The following is a 22920-nucleotide window of genomic DNA, read 5'->3' as shown; positions in this document are numbered from 1 at the left end:
CAATAATTGTTTTCCACATATTTCTTACCCATAAAATACGTATCTAATCCAAACTCTTTGTAATAAATAGAAATGGAATTATCTGTTAATCATATGATGTTAAGTTTAAATGATGTTAGATTATTAATTATCTTTTATAATAGCTTAATAGTGGAATGTACGTTGTTTTGCTTATTTGCCAAGACCTTGTAACTAAACTACAACAGACAGCCTTGTGTATCATAGGCAGCTTTGTGTATCTGTCAAAGTCCTGTATTCTAACATTCCTAAGCCGGATCCACGACTCCTTGCTGGATATCTACACATATGCAGAATGATAAACTGGCTCCGAGTATGCAGAACAAGAGATAAGGAACTGAAACAATGCAAAGAGACTGAGATGATGCTGAACTCCTACCCTATAAAAGGAGTCTATACGATAATGTCAGATGTGAGCCGTTGAGGAACAGGAGATTCCCCCGGCTGCCCAGCGCTGGTTTTGCTCACTTACCAAATAAAACTTTAAATTTAACCACATAAAATTGGAGTGGTCATTTTTATCAATTACACTCATTTTTATTATGGGTCCTTATTCCCTAGTAAGTTAAAATAGCAGTGAGTTTTGGGGTGATAGGTGAATTTTGTTTTGTTTTCTATGGAAAAGAAATTATTTTACTAATGTTTAATGTTTTTCAGATTTGGAAATTACTGGCTATCTGTGCTCAATATAGTCACCCACTCAACTCAAGCCTATGAAAGAGATACCTTGAAACATATTTTACTTTAAATGTTTTTTAAAATTCTCTATTTAAAAAGAAACAATTTAATAGCATTCCAAACATAACTTGTAACTACTATACTAGTTAAATTAGAAAGTAGACCAGACTCCATATTTTTCAGAATTTCATATTTCTAGGTATATCAAGAGCAACACCACTTCTAAAGTAACTTTTTGTGGAAAGACACTTTGACTTAAATTCATTATGGCGATGGGAGGTTGAACAGTGAAAAAACAAAAAAACTATTGCTATCATTATGGGATGTACATATGCAGTTTCTGAGAAACAGTTAGAAGGAGAAGAAATCCTTATTCTTGTATGAACCACACAGAGATTTACTTGGTGTGAATGTTATTATTCAGGCAAAACTGTTACTTCAGACCAAGTTATTGGATATCTTGGCTGGCTGTACAGCATCTTGTTTCAGAACCTGTGACTGACACCAATTGAAGGGGCTCTGATAGTCTGGCACTCCCATAGTGTCAATATATTGATTTATTCAGATTTTGCTGATCTATGGTTTAACTGGGAACTCCCATCATTTTGAGCCACTGAAAGATTTGAGGAAAGGAATGAGTTCCCTATGATGAAAATACTAATTCTTCACAATCTCCTTGCATGTTTGAAGTATGAACCATGCTTTTGGGCATGAGTTAAAGTACCTGTAGGTACTTTATTGTTCTTCATCTACTGAAATGGCAGAACAGACCAACCTCCTGGTCATCTGTGCTGGCATTTGAATAAGCACATTAAAGAACTTAAATAGTCATAAAGAAAAAAAATATTCCCTTCTAAGTATATTTGTACATCTGTGTGAAAGTGGTCACATGCTGCTGCTGTTTGTGTTCAACGGCTGCCAGTAGCACAGCACTCTGAGGAGTTGTCTGCTGAAGTTTCCACAAAACAGGCAGTGAAGGCTTGTTGGATAGCTTTCCTTTAGATGTCTTTAAATTGCAAATGCACTCAGGACATTTGATTTGAGGAATCAAAACAAGGAGAATTCCAAGAAGAGGGTAGGGTATAATCAAGCTGCAGAACCAGCTGTTGCAAGCTGCTGAATTGCTGCAGGCTGGTACAAGGCCAAGATTCCTCGCTGTTATGGTTTTAGTGCCCCCCCCCTCCCCCCACCCTTTCCCCCTCTCACCTCCTCCCTCCTCACTTACCAAGAGATAAGACAAGGAGGGAAAAAAAAGGAGCAGGAAGAGTTTTCTAGTTGACTTAAACAGAATATTTTACTCCACTAAAATGTGTCAGATTACATCCATATATATATATGAAATAGAATGAAAGAAAGGGAAAAGTACCGTCCAGAACCCAAAACAAAGCAAAAAATGCACCACATGCTCAGGACCCAGAAAGTGAGAGAGAGCGACCCAGAATCCTCTGTCCAGGATGGTAACGCCCTACAGTAAAATGTCATCAATTCATGATTTCTGATAGTGGGGAATATTAGTGTTGTTTTTTTTTTTTCCCAAACTGCTACACTTTCTGAAAATGAACATGCTGAAATTGTGCTTGAGCTGTGTATGACAGTTTCTCTGTCACTTGAGTTTTCCCATTGGCTTCAACAGATTTTTTGGCAATTGAAATGATTGTTTTTTTCACAATGATAAACGTTTTATGCATTTGATATTCCAGTAATTAACTTCGTAATCAATGACAAAAGGTCATGGGAACATTAGAGAAGGGTCTCAACTGTAACAGATGGGCAAGGACCTTTATCCTTGCCTGGCATTGCAGCAAAATGCTTATATTGGCAATGATTTTATGTGGAGAAAAAACTGGGGTCTCACAGGCATAGTCAAGACTACTTTTATAGATTTTATTGTGATGTTTAGGTAGCTCATAACACTTAAATGTACAGTGTCTGGCTAGTGGAAATATCTGAGAAGATCCTTTACCCAAAACAATAGATAAGTTTACAATCACTGAACAGTTGCACATAAGTGTCTGCCACTATAACAGAAAAATTATTCAGTACAGCTGCTGGTTTCTAGAAATTTCTACACAGAGCAGGATCTTTAGGCCTGCATATCTTCATGGTTTGTTTTCCTTAGTTTGTGTGTGATATAAAGTTTCATTATTTGTTTTCTTTAAATGTATCTCCAGTATTATAATTTGTTCAAATGTTTTACAGAGTCTTTTTTTTCACTGATGAAGCATTATGTGTGTAGGAAAGACATTATGAGGACACAATTACACGGTTTCCACTCTACAAAAAGTGATCTGCAAAGCAGGAAGATACCACTAGACTTGTGTTTGTAACTCAGGATGGCCTTGTTTCACCAAATTAGTTCTCAGATGTCAGAAAAATTGTCCAGTAGCCAGCTATTGCATAAACTCCTGAAAGTGTGAGATATGACTTACTGCTCTTGCACTGACCTCAGCTGTCAACAGGAAAATAAATGATCATGAAATAGATTGGAGGAACCAAGATGCAAAACCCAAACTTAGTATCTAATTCAAAGTGTCCTCTGATTATACAACTCTCAACAGTTGTAGCTGAGATCCATAATTTTAAAATGTTTCAACTATTGTTAGCAAAATTGGTGTATTCTTGGATAACCAGATGTGTCGGTGTGAGCTGAAATTCCCACACCCCCCCCCGACAATAACCAGGCTAGCCCAGTCTGGAAGCAAATGAAGGCTGTATTTACAAGCAGAGGAATGCAATGAATATGTACAAATATACAAAATTCACAACATTTACAAATATATACAATCAACAAAAAAGCACAACCGGTCTCCCTTTGCTTCCCCTCAAGGGGACCCTCCCAAAGGGGCCTCTCTCTCTCCCAGGAGCTTCCCCCCAGACCCCCCTGGACAGAGAAGCAGAGTTACTTAAGCAGAAAGTTGTTAACTTAGCTGCCAAGGTCAGTAGGTGTTATCTTCAGCCAGAAGAGAAGAAGAAACAGCAGCCAGACAGCCCAGCAACTGCCCCCACTGCAGAACGCAGAATGTGCAGAGTGCCCACTTTGTTTTGGGTAGTAGTTCTTAAACATTTCTATCTATCCAATGGAAGCGTTTAGAACAATTGTTATTTTGCTTTCTTACACCCAATAGTGACTTATTTACAATCTTTCACTTTTCTCTGTTTTGAAATTTGCAAGGAAAAAATTAAAAAGACGGTTTCAAACCATCACAGTCCACCCCTTCTAAACAATTCCATTGGCTGCTACTATCATTTATCTAATCTAAAATAATATCCACAACAATAGGTGAATAAAGACCATAGTCCATTCCGGCTATCTCAGATGTAGATGATTCAAAAGAGTCAAATCACAGGAAAAACAGCAAACAGTTTGTTTCCTCGCAGATGGAGCGAAGAAAGGAACAGGGACTTGTTCTTAACCCAAAGAAACAACTTATACGCCACATATCTCACAATCTTGTCTATCATGCAGGAAACAGCCCATCTGTAGACAATCACACCGATAACAGATGAAAGAAAATGACTCAAAATCCACAACAGCTTCATTTTGCTTCCTAATCTGAGCAGGAATAAATCATACAAGCAATCAAGCCCCACGCTGGGCGCCAAAAATAAAAAGTGTGTCGGTGTGAGCTGAAAGGGGCCTTGTCTAGATTCGAGAATATCAGGCTGCTCTGTCTATATAGTATTAGTTTTGTACTGGCCCCAGAAATAGGGATGGTGAAATGTAGGTCCTGTCACATAGCAACCCCCTGCCTTGTTCATAGAGTGGCCCAGAAATCTCTTGGACAAGACTGTAGCTGGGGAAGGCCTTTGTGTCCTGAAGAAGCAAGGAACTGATGTGTTCAATATTGAAAGGGATCAACTGTGCTGAAGCAGCTGAAATAGATCTTTGCTGAAAGTATCAAAATTTCCTTGCATCTTCTGCTTCATACTGTTCCCCCCATCATTACAATTTATAATACAAAGCTTAACATTTTGAGGAGTGTGAACCAGAGCTATAGTCTGGCATGAAGGAAATCTTTTTATTTTCCTAGTGTCTTTGCTGACATCTGAAGCAGAGGTACAGTTTGGTTTTTTTTCATTTAATCCCAGTCCTGTGGAATCTGCCATGGTTGCTATTGTTAATCACAGTACTCAAAAATCACTACCTAGTTCCTAAGTGTAGTGAAGGCACCACATACCCAGAATTATACCCCCAGATACCAGCTAACTTGTCCCAACATGTTCTGGGAAGTCCCCCCTTCCACCCTCCTTTCAACTGCACGCATCCATCTCATGGCATGCTTACGCTCTTGCCATCTAAGGGCATAATTCTAGCTTCACCTTTTCCATAGGTGGAAGCAGGTTGTTCACGAGTGTGCCCATTGGCCAGATCCAACCTCGAGAATCTGTAAGTATTTCTCCATTTGTTTACTACTTTGCTCTCTCCTTTTGCTTTCTCTCACTTTGGCCGAGCCACAGAAGCTCAGCAAACCCCAAGTCTTCTCAATCCCACATGCAAGTGCACTAGAGGCTTCTGAGTATGGACAGAAGCCAGCTCACCAAGCTGCTTGAGGAACCCACTAAGGAGATCCCTCCACCAAGTCGCGGAGTCGTAGACCCAGTGGAAAGGACTGAGGAAGCCCCAAGAGAGGGTAAGATCAGCCCAGTCGAAAGGACTGAAGAAAAGCCCCAAGAGGGAGTAAGCTTTAACCCAAAAGGGGAAGGACCAAGCCCAAGCCAGGCGGTCAAGATCTGCTGTAGCCATAAGCAGCCAAATAAGCAGAAACGCATCTTGCATAGCCCCTGCCGTTTGCAGGAGAGAAAAGGGAGCCACCCACTGCAGCCGCTCCAGGCCCTAAGTTGTCAGGGCAAAGCACCCAGGATTTCCCCGAGGGAAAGAGAGAGCAAAAAATAGCCTCTCCGTTGAAGTCAAAGGCAAAGACTGCAGCATTGTAATTTAAATGGAATGCAGTCACCGAGGTTCGGCAGAGTCAGCTCATCCCAAGCTGAGCTGAGCCGAGCCAAGCCAAAGGGGAAAGCATCGCTTCACTGCACCCCCCACCAAAACCCGCCTACCAGGAACCATCACCTGACCTGGCCCCACTGCGCGGAGAACCGATCCTCCGTTCAGGGAGCCGTTCCAACCTCGCAGACCGCGGGAGGAGAAAGCAAGCCTTGGCCCCACCCGCAGAGGCAGAGGGAGAAAGAAAGTCGCTGCCCGAATGGGACCAGCCCCAGGCAGAAAGCCGGCAGATAAGCAGCGAGCCAGCGTAACCCTGTAACTTGCCTCGCTACACAGAAAGACAGAATGTATCTTTCCATGTGTACAACATTCAGTAACATTCTAGTCAAAGCACCCGCGCGTAGCTGCGTATATTTCTAGATTAACTTGCCTTGTGATAACATTATAAATATCTCTGTACATAGTTGCAAGCTGCAAGCATCTTGTCGAGTCTCCATCTAGTGGACAAGCGATGGAACTGCACCCTTTCGTTCCCTTAATTAGAAATTGACTGTAAATATTATAATTGGGCATAATTGTAAATACTAAACCAATTATGGACTATATTGTTACAACCGTGCACCCAAATCAATATATATATATGGTGATTAATTGAATATTCATAATTACAATAGTTAATAAAATAATAATTTTCATAATTAATATTTCATAATTCATAATTAATAATCACCATCCTCCATCCCTACTCATTCCCCTCTCCATGACACTAAGGCAACTGAATTTGTTTTTTAATTAATTAATTTTTTAAACAGGGTTTTATTTACTTTCTATTTTATGAATTTTGGACAAAACCATTCTCATGTTTGTAAGATCTCTGCCTAAGCTGAGCCTTAAAATCTCTCAAAATAAGTGAGAATCTTATAAAATCTTGTTTTTAGAAACCTAATGCATAATATCATGAACTTGCAAGTAGTATCCTTTGTATTTGTTGTGTAGTAACTCCTATGCTTTTTCCATATGTTTGTAAATCTGATGGTTATTTACAGCTAATTAGCTATACTTGTCTTAGAGCTAGACACCTGTTGTACCTAGTAGTTGTCCATACATTGTGTATATATGTATGTATGAAGTTATGGCTGATTAGACTCGTGGTCAGATAGGCAACTTATTCATAAAGACATTAAAAAAATCATTTTGCACTGGTCAGATGGACTCAGTTTTTTTTCCTTGGCTTAAGCTTTGTTTTTAAATATCAAGCTTATTCTCCTAACTGCTGTGTTACTCAGAAAAATGTAAGGAAATTGACTGTAGCTTGCAACAGCACGGCACTATTCCAAGTCTGCAGACTAAAGTGATTAATATTGGGCATATGGCAGACAGTTTGATGTAAATCAATTCAGTTACTGAATTGACAGTGGGTTAATGATCTAATTTTGCATAGGGAAAATTGCATTCACAAAGTAGTTTTTCATTCAAGTAGGTTTGTAAAATGACTCCACTTCATGTTTTCCTAGGTTATTTTTATTTTTCCGTTAAACTTAATTTATTGTCTGTGTTTAGACTCATTGGGTAGCTTCATAATTAAATTGAAAGACTGGCCATAATTATGCAGTCAAAAGTGGCTAATGGGCTCAATTCTAACTGTAAATTGTAGCCAGGAGAGGGTAATTCTGGAGAGGTTTCTTTTTTTTTAATTTTAAGAAAATTAGCTTCAATTGAGAAGGGTTTGGGGTTTTTTCAGTTCAGAACTAAAAAAAAATGCTCATGAATCAGCATTTACATCACAGCATTTCTTTTTAAAAACTGTAAATCTTACCAGTCATACAATGTTATAATACTACTGATACTTACTGTGTTTTCATTTCAACAAAAATTGAGATCTCAGTGCACCAAATCTTGGTGGCTTTTTAACCTGTATGCACAAATAAATTTCTTGGATAAGGAAACCTCATCTGATAGTTTAGATTGAACTTATATGATGTTTATGACCTGGTGTCTTTTTGTGGGGATCAGACTGATAGCTGATTTGCCAGGGTGGGGTGGTTGGGTTTTGTTGGGGTTTTTTTGTTTGTTTTTGGTGAACCTATTAGCATACCTACCTGCAATGCTTGTATTTCACAAGAATCATAGAATGGTCTGGGTTGGAAGGGACCTCCAAATGTCATCTAGTCTAACACCCTCTGCAGTAAGCAGGAGCATCCTCAACTAGATCAGGGTGTCCAGAGCCCTGTCAAGCCTCACCTTGAATATCTCCAGGGATGGGGGCCTCAACTACTCCCCATGGCAACCTGTTCCAGTGTTCCACTACTCTCATGGTAAAGAACTTGTTCATAACATCCAGTCTAAGTCCACTCTTCTCTAGTTTGAAGCCATTGCTCCTCATCTCATCATTACAGGCCTTCGTAAACTGTCTCTCTCCATTTTTCTTGTAGGCCACCTTCAGGTACTGGAAGGTTGTTATTAGATCTCCCTGTAGCCTTCTCTTCTCCAGACTGAACAACCCCAGCTCCCTTAGCCTGTCCTTGTAGGAGAAGTGCCATACTAGGAATGCCATAATAGCTTTCTCATAGACTCTTGCAGAAAATGCTGCTTATGTATGTTCCCTCTCATAGTCAGATAAAGAGTAGTAAATGTTTCCCGTGGGGTTAGGGAAGTAATTTTGTGTATTAGTTTGGGTTAAATTAACGAGGTGGGAATTATAAAATATAGTTTTTTTTTACTTTCCCAAAACCCCACCCCAAAACTATGTACAAAAACTGATGAAATTATTTACAGGTTCTATTCAGTTGTGAATTCTTCCAGGATGCTTAATGGCAATTTTGACACAATTTAGAGAGTTCAGAGACTGGAAAAAGCTATGACACAAATAGCTTCACCCACTTACAAACCAAAGGCCAACCAATAACCCTTAGGAAGATATGAGCAGGCCAGGTTTACTCACAAGAATTAGAGTAGAAATTTGGAGATAGTCCCTACCTTGCTCTCTCTGCTGACAGGCTCCAGAAACTGTTGGTTTGTAATCCAGTTCGAGGCTCAGGCTTTATCGCAGGGCTCTGGACCAGACACTCGAAGCAAGGCAGAACACTCGAGACGACAAGGCTTGAAGTGAGGCGAGGCTTCAGCAGATGTGAGCAAGGCATGAGCAAGGCTTGAGCAAGACAGATTTGAGCAAGGTGGATCTGAGCAAGGTGAATCTGAGCAAGGCGGATCTGAGCAAGGCAGGTGTGAGCAAAAGCCCCTAGGCTGCCTAGCCACTTGTATATACACAAAATGCCAGAGGTCACTTGGTCCAGTGGGGCACTAAAGCTAACATGTAGCCACCCAATGGAAAAGCATTCTGCCAGATTATGACCATAAAAGGCAGAGGCCAGGGCCTTGTATCTGAGGGAGCTTATGTGCTCTGACTCCAGATAGGCATCTTGGTTACCAGACAGGCATCTTGTTTACCAGACAGGCAAGGTCCTGTCCTCTTTGTTCCTTTTCCCATGTTGCCCTGTTATTGTGGCAGGAAGGAGGGAAGAGAAAGGACCTGTATAGACATCTTAAGGACTGTCTGGATTTGTACTGGATCATGTGTCATGTTCTACCACCACAGTTTGTTTGTTTGGAAAATTAGGAGTTTTAATGAAGTCACAATTTTCTTTTTGCACTTAATTTACTAGCATAGTGTTTAGAAAAAGCACATTTAAACTTGAAATATTTGGGCTTCTATATGGCATACTCTAGTGTGTGAAATAACATTTAGTGTTGATGTTTGAATAATGTATAGAATGCTTGTATATATATGTATATATGTGTTCGTGTATATGGACAGCTACTAGAGTTTTGGAAATATCTGTTCCAAAACTTTGTTTGTTTATTTATTTATTCAACCAAACAACCAAAACCCAAACACACAACCCTCTCCACACCCCCCAACTAAAACAAACAAACAAACATAGAAGAGAACAAATTTTTTTTTCAACACAGAAATGCTCTACTGGGAAAAGTTTCACTACTTCTAAAACTTGATTATCTTTCTTATATCTAGGCAGTCACTTTAATAGACTATAATATAGAAAACCTGCAAAGTTAAGCTTTGCTTTCCAAACAGAAAGCTAAGCTTTTTGTCTACAACTTAATTAGAGAATTTCCTTCAATTTGTAGTGAATTTCTTCTGTCTTCTGTATTATATTTCTATCTGAAACAACTGATCATTGCTGTGCAAAACCTTACTTGCACTGATTTCTAGGTAGGATTTTCTTATTTTCTTAAGTGTGAAGGCATTTTTCACATGCAGTGATATTTTTGCAGAATAAATACTGTGAAAGACATGAAAGTTGCTAAATATGGAGATCTCGTCATCTGCGTTAAAATTGCAAAATGGGCACAGAGCTGACTAATTTTCCTTCTCTCTTTGTAATTATAATTCCCTAAAAAGGGGAGACTTGTGATGCTTTTGTTAACACCTAAAATTCTCCTCCCCCACTTCCCCTTAAACAGCAGGCATTTGAAGTGTGGTTGTGCTCTTTGATACTCTGCCTTTACCCTGCATAGTCCAGGAACAATGGAAAATGCCTGCTGCCATCTCTAGAGCAGGACTCAAAGCAGCTTCACAAAATCCTTGGTTTACCGCACAATAAGATTAATAGCAACTGGGACAGCAGATCTTGAAGAAGTTGAGCTACTTTGCAGTGTTAGAGCCAAGGAAAAGTTATTTTAAGAAAGAGAATAGTCTTAACATTTCTGTGATAATACCTATCTGGGCTTTTTCCTAGATCAGAAATTCCTAGGATTGCGTTATTGGGACAGATGAGGAGTGCCAGTTGGCTTAGAGCAAGGAGACTACAGGATGTTGACTCTGTCATGGTTTTCTGCAGGAATGTTTCATAAAGCTGCAGATAAGCAGCTTGTGGGGCTATTGTAACAATGCTTTGAGTAAAAGGAAAAATACAATTATTTATCTGTCATGAACTGTAATGAAAGATTCTGTATAAAGAGTTTTATGGATGCTTGTCCAAAGGAGTTTGCTCTTTGGCAGTCAGATGCCAACTTTTTAAACTTCTGTTGAAAGTTGTTGAAAAGCAAAACACTGCTTATAGTAATTTAAGCACTTTTTTTTTTGTCAATGTCACCACTGACAGTTTTCAAGTTCTTTTTAAAAATCTCTATCCGTATGTGTCTAGATGATATCAAACTGTCATTGTACCCTTAAAAACAATCTGTGCTTTTATACTTTTTTTACACTGTTTACACTGACATCCTTTTCTCAGATGTTAAGTTTTACTCCAATTTGTTTGAGCGTATATGTAATATTTTTTACGCCACACCAAGAGGGGTGTAAGTACACATTCTGAAATGACAGACTTGATAATTACTTTCTCTAAGAAGTCTGCAGTACAAAAGAAGTGTTTTCTACAGTAAAATTTTCTGTTGCAAAGTACCAAGAGGAAAAATCGAGAACCCTCCATTTGTCTTCACGGTCTTCTAAGAATACTAGGAAAGTTGTTATTTTACATTAACATTTACCGCTTAATGAAATTTCAATGAGAAGAGACCATAAAATGCATTGACCAAGAGGAATTTCACAGCAGGGTCTGTCTAGGTCAGCACAAAGACTAACTTCTGTTCATGTTGAAGCTTTAAAGCTACATTTATAGTGAAATACCACTTTCTACATATAATTTATCCTGCACTCTCATATTGTTTTTCTACCCACCTCCCCCCACTCCTCTGGTTTTAGATGCCTGTTTTATTTTTTGTTTTTTGGTTTTTTAAGAATGTGTTTTTCTGTTCCTCTGTGGGAAAAGAAGATGAAAAGCATTGCCCCAAGAACAGAGGACACTTTATCTTAGAGGCTAATATTTAACTCTGAGGATTGTATTTTTGAATACTCTGTCTAAGAGCATGTTTGTGCTGTAAAGAAAGTAAGATTGAATCATATGGATTCCTGTGTATTTCATCAAGAAAAACTACAGATGTAGCCTGCTATTGCAAAGCCTATTGTGACATTTGGAATGGTTTTTAAAGCATAATCTTGCACATGCAGTAATACCTCAAGGGAGAGGTGCGTGTATGTCATGAACACTCAGGCAAAGTACATTTCATAGTTTGAACCCCTGCATTGTGTTAACAGCCACAAGGCATTGTGAGTTGCTTGTTCTGGGAGTCAAAAAGTTGTTCCTTTAAAGTTTATAAAATTCCTAAGGCTGCTTATTGGGTTTCTCTGAAGTGGTGCATGGTTATGCAGAACGGAGGAATGCTGCAAGAGGAACAGGGAAAATTAGTTACTGTTTTAACTATACAGACAGTATATCCTATGCAGACAGTAAGGCCTCTCTAAGCCTGCTCCTGCAGGAACAAGAGGACTTTTTTCTGAGCAGTGCCCTTTCCCATACCCTGGGTGTCATAGTAGGGCCAAAACAGGACCAGCACAAAAGACAGACAGGCCCTAAGGTGTCTAGACATGGTCCCCCTCTCCTACCCTCCTTCCTGCAATAAGTCAGGGCAACGCGGAAAAAGGAACAAAGGGGACAGGACCATCCATGTCTGGTAAACAAGTTGTTTACCTGGGGTAAGAGCATGTGTACAGGCTACTGCTCCCCCAGAAACAAGGCCTTTGTTTATGCCTTTTATGGTCACAGCCTGGCAGAGCCATTTCCAATTGGATAACTATGTGCTGGTTTCAGTTGCCCCTATTGACCCAAATGGATCTCAGGCAATATATATATATATACACAGACTGACTTGTAGTCACCCTGCCTTGCCCTTAAACCTTGCTCAAACCTTGCTCAAGCTGTGCTTGAATTGCCTTCTTGCTTGAAGCTGCCTCGGGATGCCTGGCCCTGCCTTGGGTGCCTGATCCAAAGCCTGCGATAAAGCCACAAACCTACACATAGCAAGCTCGAGAAGCCACGAGCTTAGGAGCCAAGCCTTCTTCCCCTTGCACCTGGAATCATGCCGTGCCTCAGGTTACCCAGGACAAAGCAAGTGCCCATCATGAAGAAGTGTTGTAAAGTGTTCGCTGTCTGCTGAAGCCAGATCAGCCCTGGGACAGCGAGGCACTGTCTTGCTGGCAGCCTGCCATGCCAGTGCCGTACTAGAGTGCCCCAAAACCTCATAGCTAACGCAGCAGCAGCAGCATTCCCCTCATGGGTAGAATCATCTGTGAGTAATTAATTCATTGCTTCTTGGGATTAAAGGTTCTCCTCCTCCAATGCTGTGGGTGAGTGCTATCTGCTCCCAGGGACCTTCTCTTTCCATGTTGTTTCCTCCTGTTTGTATAAAATTATTGTTGTATTTGCCTAAAGACTGTACATTTCTATTGTAAATATATATTCCAGCCATACAATCTATCCTATTTAACAAGTTTTGACAATTTTTCATACACTGGGTAAGTTTACCCTAGGATGCTTCTGCATTTACTGTGCTGAGCAGAAAAGCTGATAGCTGGTGACTTAATGCCCTGTTACCTCAGGCTACCTGGGAGCATGGATGGCAATGTGTGGTTACAGATCAGCCAGTAGCTGTGCAGAGACATCTCAGACTCTGGCAGTTGTTCAAAATATTCCATTAATTTTCTGTAAAATAATTTCTGTGATAGCAGAGTTAACCCACACAACACAGCATACTTTTGTCATGGTAGGGCCATGACATGGCCTAGTACAAACCCAGACAGGCCTTAAGATGTCTAGACAAGGTCCCTTTCTCTCCCTTCCTTCCTGCAGAAAAACAGGGCAATGTGGGAAAAAGAACAAAGGGGACAGGACTCCTGCCTGTCTGGTAAACAAGATGTTTATCTGGGATAAGAGCACACGAGCTGACCACTGTTCCCTCAGAAACAAGGTCTTTGTTTTGGCCTTTTATGGTTGTAGCCTGGCAGAACGCTTTTCCATTGGGCAGCTACAGGTTATCTTCAGTGCCCCGTTGGACCAATCGATCTCTGGCAATTTGTATATATACAAGTGACCTGGTAGTCATCCTTTCCTTGCCTTGCTCAAATCTCGCTTCAAGCCTATGTAGACCCGTCTCATAGAAGCTGCCTCAAGTTACCCTGCCCTGCCTCGAGTGTCTGGTCCAGAGCCTGGGATAAAGCCATGAGCCATACACATGCAAGCCGGAGAAGCCACAAGATGGATCTGCCTAGCCCTTGCCACTAGAATCATGCTGTGCCTCAGTTTACCCAGAAACCAAGCAAATGCCCGTCACGAAGAGTGTCATTAATTGCCCGCTGTCCGCTGAAGCCAGATCAGCCTGGGACCAAGCGGTAAACTCTAACACAGCAGCAGCAGCAGCATCCCCATGTGGGTAAAACTAGCTGTGAGTAATTAGTTCATTGCCCTTTGGGTTTAAAGGTTCTTATTGAGCCTCCCCCCACTGTAATTGAGCGCTGTCTGCTCTCGAGGACTTTCTCTTTCCAAGTTGTTGCCTCCTAATTTGCATAGAATCGTTTGTATTTGCCTAAGACTGCATATTCCCATTGTAAATATGTATTTCAACCATACAACAATCCATATTCAATGAGTTTTGGCAATTTTAATAATAAAGGGTTACTATTTTTATTAATACCTGTTTGCCATATCGTTTATTTTTATTGTGAGGGTAATTAATAATTCCCCCCTTGACCACAACAACTTTATAACTCATTCAAGTGAGAACAAAAAGATAAAATGAGGTGTAAATACAATGGGTGTAAAATTACCTACTGTGAATTACAGAGCCCAGAACAGAGTAATAATCTTCCAAGATAATAATAATAATTTCTCTTACACTGATTTACTATTTACAAGCTGTTTGTAGTGTAATTTAGGAAGAAACATACTGTGATAGTACACTTGGACAAACCAACATCAATTTTCCTTCCCAGGCTGAGCATACCATACAGTTTCTTAGTTCATTTTCTTCCAAATTTTACATTTATCGATGGTATTTGTTACTAAAAAAAATGTCTTGTAGCTTTCTCATTTCTGTTATTTCTTATTGCACTTATTTTCCCTTTCATTTCTCTCTCCCTGCTCCAGGTTGCTCCCTGGGCAACCTGTTCCAGTGTCTCACAACCCTCATGGTGAAGAATTTCTTCCTAACATCCAATCTGAATCTACCCATTTCTATTTTTTCCATTCCCCCTAGTCCTATCATTACCTGACACCCTAAGAAGTCCCTCACCCGCTTTCTTGTAGGCCCCCTTAAGATACTGGAAGGCCACAATAAGGTCTCCTCAGAGCCTTCTCTTCTCCAGACTGAATAGTCCCAACTCTCTGTTTGCTCTAGTGCTAGGTACTGTAAAGCAGTTACAGATCACTGTGCAAATGTCAGCTTTAGTGCTGATTACTGGATTCTATCTTTTCTATTCTATAGAATGTTAAAGGAAAAAGCTTACAGATGGAGGACTGAAGTCCTCTTGTTGTCAGTAGCTGCCTCAGCTATAGCATTATAGAAGGCACCATTCCTATGTCTGTTTTCTGTGCAAGAAGTGTATTACATTCTGACTTAGAAGGAATTCTTCCAGGGCAATGATGAAAGAGAATAGGATGCTTTTATGCCTACCAACTCCAAGAGCAAGACTGTTCTCTCTCTGAGACAGCTATGTAACTACTGATCACAATGAGATTGTAATCCCAACAGTGGTGTCTCTGCACTGCTGCGATATGGGTATATTTTTTAATCTCATTATATTTTTTTGCTTTTCTCTGATTTCTATCGACCCAGCCCACTAATAGTCATTAAATCACCAGATGTAAGCTTTATTGCTCAAATGAGTGTTTCTTTTCCCTTCCTGGGTTGGCATGCAAAGTCTAGAAGGAGACTGTATTTGTTGAAGTGAATTTTATCTCTGAACTTCTCTAATATGAAACATAAAAGAAATATATAACATTAATTTTCTAACAATAACATTTGCAAATTGCACAACCACATACCCTTATCAAGTATATAGCCATGATATTTTCCTATAATGTATGTCTTAATATATGTTGGCACAGCATCTTGTGACTTGCATGGTTGAATTTTTCTTCCAGCTTTTTATAGGAATATTGGTTTCCCCCACTCCCTTCCTTTCATTTTGTAGCTATATATTTCCTTTCTATTTGTTTAGTATTGTTGAAGAAACTACCCATGTGTCTTCCAGAGCAAAAACTGTTGGTCAAACATGTTTTCTTAAGCTAGTATTTATTCATTCTGTGATCTGGAGTGTTCAACAGGAAGCTGCCTGAGAAATCTCAGTTAAAAAAGAGAGAATTTCTTGTATGTGGTTTATTTTAACTGAAAACAGAATCAGTAATGAAATGTCCTTCCTGACAGAAGGAAAAATGAAATCAGGGTTTAGGTATCACTTGCTCTAAATGCCAGTAGCAGTTGTAAAACAAATAAATTTTCCCCACATATCTAACTCATAAGTGGTTTCACTTTTAATGACAACAGAAGGTAATTAATGCTCAGCAGACATCACATACTCTGGTGCCTTAGAGTTGCCTAAGATGCTTTTTCCCTCACTCAGCCTTGCAGCTTGATGCTTGTGTGCTAATAGAGAAACTGGATTTCTAGTCCTTATAGAATTGAGGGCCTTAGCAATAAAAAGAATACAGTTTCTAATGTCTTTTTTGTTTCTTTGTCCAAAGGAGACTATTTGTCCATCTGTCTGGCTTGCACCTCATGTCTGTGCCATTAGAAATGGCTTCAAACACTAGCTTCACTAATACCTATGCGGCCTAACGAAACCGAAGTGCCAAACAGACTCTTTCCAGCCTGGAGCCAGAGCAAGAGCAAAGGGGTCTGACATCATAGAATCATAGAATCAACCAGATTGGAGGAGACCTCCAAGATCGTCCAGTCCAATGTATCATCCAGCCCTATCCAACCAACTAGACCATGGCACTAAGTGCCTCGTCCAGTCTTTTGTTGAACATCTCCAGGGACGGTGACTCCACCACCTCCCTGGGCAGCACATTCCAATGGCAAATCACCCACTCTGTGAAGAACTTCCTCCTAATATCCAGCCTATACCTCCCCGGCACAGCTTGAGACTGTGTCCCCTCGTTCTGATGCTGGTTGCTTGGAAGAAGAGACCACCCCCCACCTGGCTACAACCTCCCTTCAGGTAGTTATAGACAGCAATGAGGTCAGCCCTGAGCCTCCTCTTATCCAGGCTAAACAACTCCAGCTCCCTCAGCCTCTCCTCACAGGACTTGTGTTCTAGGCCTCTCACCAGTTTCATTGCCCTTCCCTGGACACGTTCCAGTACCTCAACATCTCTCTTTAATTGAGGGGCCCAGAACTGGACATAGTACTCAAGGTGTGGCCTGACCAGTGCTGAGTACAGGGGAAGAATAACCTCCCTTGTCCTGCTGGCTACACTATTCTTGATACAGGCCAGGATGCCATTGGCCTTCCTGGCTACCTGGGCACACTGCTGGCTCATGTTCAGCCTACTATCAACCAGCACCCCCAGGTCCCTTTCTGTCTGGCTTCCCTCCAGCCACTCTGTCCCCAGCCTGTAGTGCTGCTTGGGGTTGCTGTGGCCAAAGTGTAGAACCCTGCACTTAGCCTTGTTAAATCTCATCTCATTAGCCTCTGCCCACATATCCAGCCTGTCCAAGTCCCTCTGCAGGGCCCTCCTACCCTCCATCAGATCAACACCTGCTCCTAACTTGGTGTCATCTGCAAACTTACTGATGATGGACTGAATCTCCTCGTCCAGATCATCAATAAAGATATTGAGCAGAATGGGGCCCAGCACTGATCCCTGGGGAGCAACACTGGCCACCAACTGGATGTGGCACCATTTACTACCACTCTCTGGACCTGGCCCTCCAGCCAGTTCTTGACCCATTTCAGAGTGAATCTGTCTAAGCCAAGAGCTGCCAGCTTTGCCAGGAGCTTGTTGTGGCAGATGGTGTCAAAGACTTTGCTGAAGTCCAGGTAGACCACATCCACAGCCTTCCCCACATTCACCAGGTGGGTAACCTGATCGTAAAAGGAGATCAAGTTGGTCAGGCAGGACCTGCCTCTCCTAAATCCATGCTGGCTGGGCCTGATCCCTTGACCATCCTGTAGGTCTGTGTGATTTCACTCAAGGTGACCTGTTCCATAACCTTGGCTGGCACTGAGGTCAGGCTGACAGGTCTGTAATTTCCCAGTTCCTCCTTCCAAGCTTCTTGTGGGTGGGCATCACATTGGCCAGCTTCCAGTCATCAGGGACGTCTCCAGTGAGCCAGGACTGCTGATAAATGATGGAGAGTGGCTTGGCCAGCTCATCTGCCAGCTCTCTTAGCATCCTAGGATGGATCCCATCAGGTCCCATGGACTTGTGAGAATCCAAGTGACTCAGCAGGTCCCTTACTGCTTCCTCCTGGATTATTGGGGTACTACACTGGTCCCTGGCTCCATCTGCCAGTCCATATGGCCAGTTGTCCTGAAGACAACCTGTTCCACTATTGAAGATTGAAGCAAAGAAGGTGTTAAGTACCTTTGCTTTTTCCTCATCTTTTGTTACTATATTCCCCTCTGCCCCTCCTTGTGCTGGAGTTCCCTGTCTCTTTAGAGGCTAAGGCCTGAATGGTTTCAATTTGCCAGTGTGGGAACTTGGTAGGCTTTCTTCATTTTCATCTAACTTATTTTCAGTTCTGCCAATTCTGCCATTCACCATCCACCACACCTCTGGTACAGCTGCTCTGTCTGTCCAGTCTCTGCAGCAGAACTGTGTCATTGTCACCTCTCTCAGTGAAAGGTTGGATCTGCAAATGAATAGTAGTGATGTGTCTGAATGGCCAGTGAAAGAAAACTGAGTCTTATCTAAGAGATTTGGATCTTCTAAACTGCAGAATTTAATGACTGAGTAATTCAGTCTCAGATCTCATCAGTTTGTTGCCTACAAGAATGTTTGGTTGGTTTTTTTTCTTAATATTTGCAACCGGTTTCTCATTTTCAGATTTGTCTATATAAATTGTAACACAACCTTATGTCTTCTTTTAAGGAGCAGTGAAGGAAGACAGGCTCTGAAATTACTCTTAAAGTAATTAAAGAAAGACTCCACACAGGGTGGAATTGCATAAAAATAGAGAATATTATTGGAAGATTAAATGGAAGGTGCTATTAACAACTGCAAACTACAGAGCAAAGCAGTGCAAAAGCGTATGAAATACACAAATCCATACTCTGGGCTTAACACAGAAACACATCAGGCCAAAGCTTTCACCAAAACCTCCACCAAATCAGATGCAAAACCCAGTGCTCTTTCTTCCCCCCCATTGCTAGACTAGTTTGGGCTGGCCAGGTCCAAACTACTCCACCCTTGCTCCCTCCCTGAGGCCCATCAAGGCTGCACTACACCCCCAGGCCTAAGCCATGACTGTGCAGTAAAAATACCAGGAAATAAGAGAGCATGCCTCCCTGGGAGAAGAGAGGGAAGAAAGATGGCCTTGCTGCCATCTTTAATAGAGTGAGATAACAGAATTATGGGATTAAATAACAAATTACAACTTCCTGGTGAGTCCCCAGGGATTCTCTAGTCCCTTTGGAGAACCTCAACTCTGTGGTTAGAACTTTCAGTTCTTAAACCCACGACACCCTACATCGTGCTCCCTTAAAACAACTGAAGTGCCAGAGCATGGCTGATTTTGCTGTTAGCTGTGCATGCAGCAGGGACTGGAATCTTGCTTATCATCTGTGATATGACAATATTGAACTCCAGACTATGAGTTGCAAGCAATTTGGGTGCAGATATGCAGCCTTGAAATGATTATCACTTCCGATTGGAGCTAGGATTACTCAGTGGCTCTATTTCTTCTCTTCCCTCCTCTTGTATTAAAGAATAAAAGCTTGATATATTGCTAATAGTGTCAATATCCACTGTGTTGAGCTCTTTCAGTACTTTACCTATTGTAGAATTTTATTCACATATCAAAGGAGGCAAGCTGTTAGTAATCCTGGTGGATTCTACTGTACTTACACCCAAATTGGGTGCTGCCCAGCAGACAGTGGAGAGCTGTAGGATGGATAACATTCCTGAGAATTTTGCCCTAAGATGCTCCCAACATCTTGAACCCTATGCTACAGGTTTCCCTTGAATACTTTGGTCTTCACTTCTCAATAACAACATTGGTGTTAGTGTATGTGGATAATACAGGAAGCCTTTGACAAAAATGTCCCATGTATCTGTCATAAAACCACATTTGTTGAAGTCCCTGTCTTCCCTGTTTTCCCACATTTTCCCTGTCTTAGAAAGAATATGAACTCCTATTAGCTGTCTTTTGGGAGGGTGCAGTTCCCATTCTTTTCAGCATGCTGAGACTTGCCCTTTTGAAACTAAATTGTGTGAATTGATATTTTGAGGTATGTACTAACCACCTGATTACATCTGTTTTCACTTCTCTGATGAAAATAGGCATGGGGGATTAAGTTAAGGCCTTGGATGTTCCTATTATGTCTTTTCATTTTCATGTTATTGTTGTTGTGTTTAGAGTGAATTACAGCTTTCGGTACTTACAGAAATTTTACATGTTTCTCAACCTCCTATTCTTATGTTAATTCTATGAAGTCCAACCTGTTTTAAAGTAAAAGCCAAAAAGGAGGAGGTTGGGGTTTTTCTTGGTCCCAACATTCAAAATAAGAATAGGAATGGAAATGTACATGAGCTGCAAAAGAGATTATTCTCCATTTCCCTCCATTTGTCCAGCATACAGACAAATGGGCAATGATTAAGGCTGATGTTCCAAGTTTTTGTTGTCTTAAGGATTTGGGTTTTTATGTGGTGTCTGTAGATGATGCCAAATATGTTCTAACAGATTCTTGAGGCTCTGATAGATATTTCTAGGTTTGCTTATGATAAAATTGTTCCTTTTCATTGAGGAGAGGACTTAAAGTAAGGGAAACACTGTACTTGACCGTAGCCTGCCTACAGTACTGTGTCTCTTAATGTGTTGCATGGTTGGGTTTCCACTTTTGAATTAATGTACGAAGCTAATAGACCTGTTCATAATTTTGGTAAGGCAGGTCTAACTAAGGGTATCATATCATTGTGAGCTTCAAAAGCTTAGCAAACCATGGCATGTGGCATAGGGCACGGACCCCGATCGGTGTCTCCAGAAGGAGAGAGAGAGAGAAAGACTTCACACTATAGATAGCTTAGAAGACAGGATCCACTCATGCAGCTTGCACAACCTCTTGCTGTACCTTTTCTGCCTCCTGTTCTGTCGGCACTGATACTAAAATGTCATCCATGTAGTGAAATATGAGTATTTCTAGATTTTTTTCTTGTACAGGTGACAATATTGTAGCAACAAACTGCTGCCATATTATATGGCTGGTTTTCATGCCCTGCGGCAAAACCCTCCAGTAGTAATGCTTGTAATGCTTGGCTGCATTAACAGATGATACAGAAAATGCAAAATTAGTAGCGTCTTGTGGGCAAAGAGGATTTGTAAAGAAACAGTTCTTAAGATCTATAACTATTGGAGTCCAAGACTATGGAAGCATAGTAGGAGAAGGCAATCCTGCTTATAATGCTCCCGTGTCCTCAATAACTTCATTGATCTTTCATAAATCATTCAGTAGCCTCCATTTGCCACTTTTCTTTTTGATAACAAACACTGGTGAATTCCAGGGGCTTGTCATAGGGACTATATGACCCACTTTTAGCTGTTCATCAACCAGTTTATTTAATTGCAGCAGCTTTTCACAAGACAGCGGCCACTGATCTACCTACAATGATTTATTTATTTTCCATATCAGAGGTGGGACCTGCTACTGATCAACAGCCCTTAGGGAAAATCCCTGCTCAGGCAAAATCCCCATTGACTGAAACAGTCCCTTCCCCAGAGTGTTACCAGACTGCGCAACACAAAAGGTTTCACTGTAGCAGTTCTGCCTTCAGGGCCAACAACATTAAGAAGCATTTTGCTTTGTTTCAGCATGGTTTCTCTGACAATTCCTATTAGTGAGGCATGCACTTCTGCTAATGGCCAGGATTGTGGCCAGCTGAATGCAGAAATCACAGTGATATCTGCCCCTCTAGTAATAATGCCCATTAAATCAATTTGTTGCCCTTCCAATTACAACTTGCAACTCAATTGTGGTCTGTTATTAGAAACATGTTGCGTCCAATAGATGTCTGGCTTTCCTGTTGAGCCAAAGCTACCAGTTCCTCTTGAAGATGGCAAACATGCAGGTGCTTGTGGTGTGAAATAGGTGCAATTTGACTTCCCACCAGTATAGTACAAGGCAGTGCTGGGGTTCAAGCCATTATTTTAATTTCCCCTTTGTAATCTACATCTAGGGTGCTAGAAAATTGACCAAGCAACAAAGCTGCCATTCCCTCTGCATGGTCAGTTGACCCTTTTTATCAAATTTAGAATGGCATTTGTATGCAGGATCTTTGCCTTTCTTACAGCGAAGGCACAACTTCAACTCTTTTCCTGTGTTTGTTTCCACTTTTGGAGAGTCTTTGCGAAGGTGCCCAAACTGACCACAAGAAAAGCATTGTGACTTCTGAACTGACATGCCTGCAAAAGCTTCTGATGCTAGGGAGACTTGATGTTGATGTGTGCCTATATTCATAAAGGCATTTCCCATGTCATTTACTGTAGGATCTTTTAAAATGCATAAAAATGATCCGGTGATCTGTATTTGCACTCTCAATAGCCGTCTGCTTAAAGATAATATCCCGCACCGGTTTGCTATCAACCTGTTTTCCCAGAGCATCTTTAAGATGGTCAAGAAATTGCAGGTAAGGCTCTTGTGGACCCTGTTTTATCTTGAGAAATGATTGCTTTTGTTTTCCAACCTCAGGAACAGCTCTAATTGCCCTTAGCATGATATATCCTTAATTTGCATTAAGCCTCTGATTGGAATTCTAGCTTGCTCTGCAGCAGCAGCAGAATTTGCCTCCCCCATTAACGCTTTTACACTAATATCCTGGAGCAGATGTGGCTGTCCCACAGCTGCATTTTGTGCCTCCTGAGCTTGTGCTAATTCTCTCTACTTGTTCATGAAAAAGTAAACTGAATTGCAGTCATTATCAGATGGCACAAATGGCAAAGCTGCCCCAATACTTTTCCACAACCCAGAACAAATTTTACCTAAGAAATACAATGGGCACTTTCTCACACAAACTAAGAACAGAGTGAGAAATAATCAAAGTGAAAACATGCAGATGTACTCTTTATCTAATTTCTGTCTAGTTCATTACACTTCCCAAGGCCTGTGCATAATTAGCATCTGTGAATCCTTACCAGTAAGAAGAGCTTCAAGCTAAAGCACTGCTAATTCTTTCTCTTCACACCTGACAATAGCATATTTCATGAAAGCTT

This window comes from Indicator indicator, chromosome 2 (genome assembly GCF_027791375.1).
Source record: "Indicator indicator isolate 239-I01 chromosome 2, UM_Iind_1.1, whole genome shotgun sequence".
NCBI lineage: Eukaryota > Metazoa > Chordata > Aves > Piciformes > Indicatoridae > Indicator > Indicator indicator.
Note: the sequence above shows the minus strand (reverse complement) of the source record.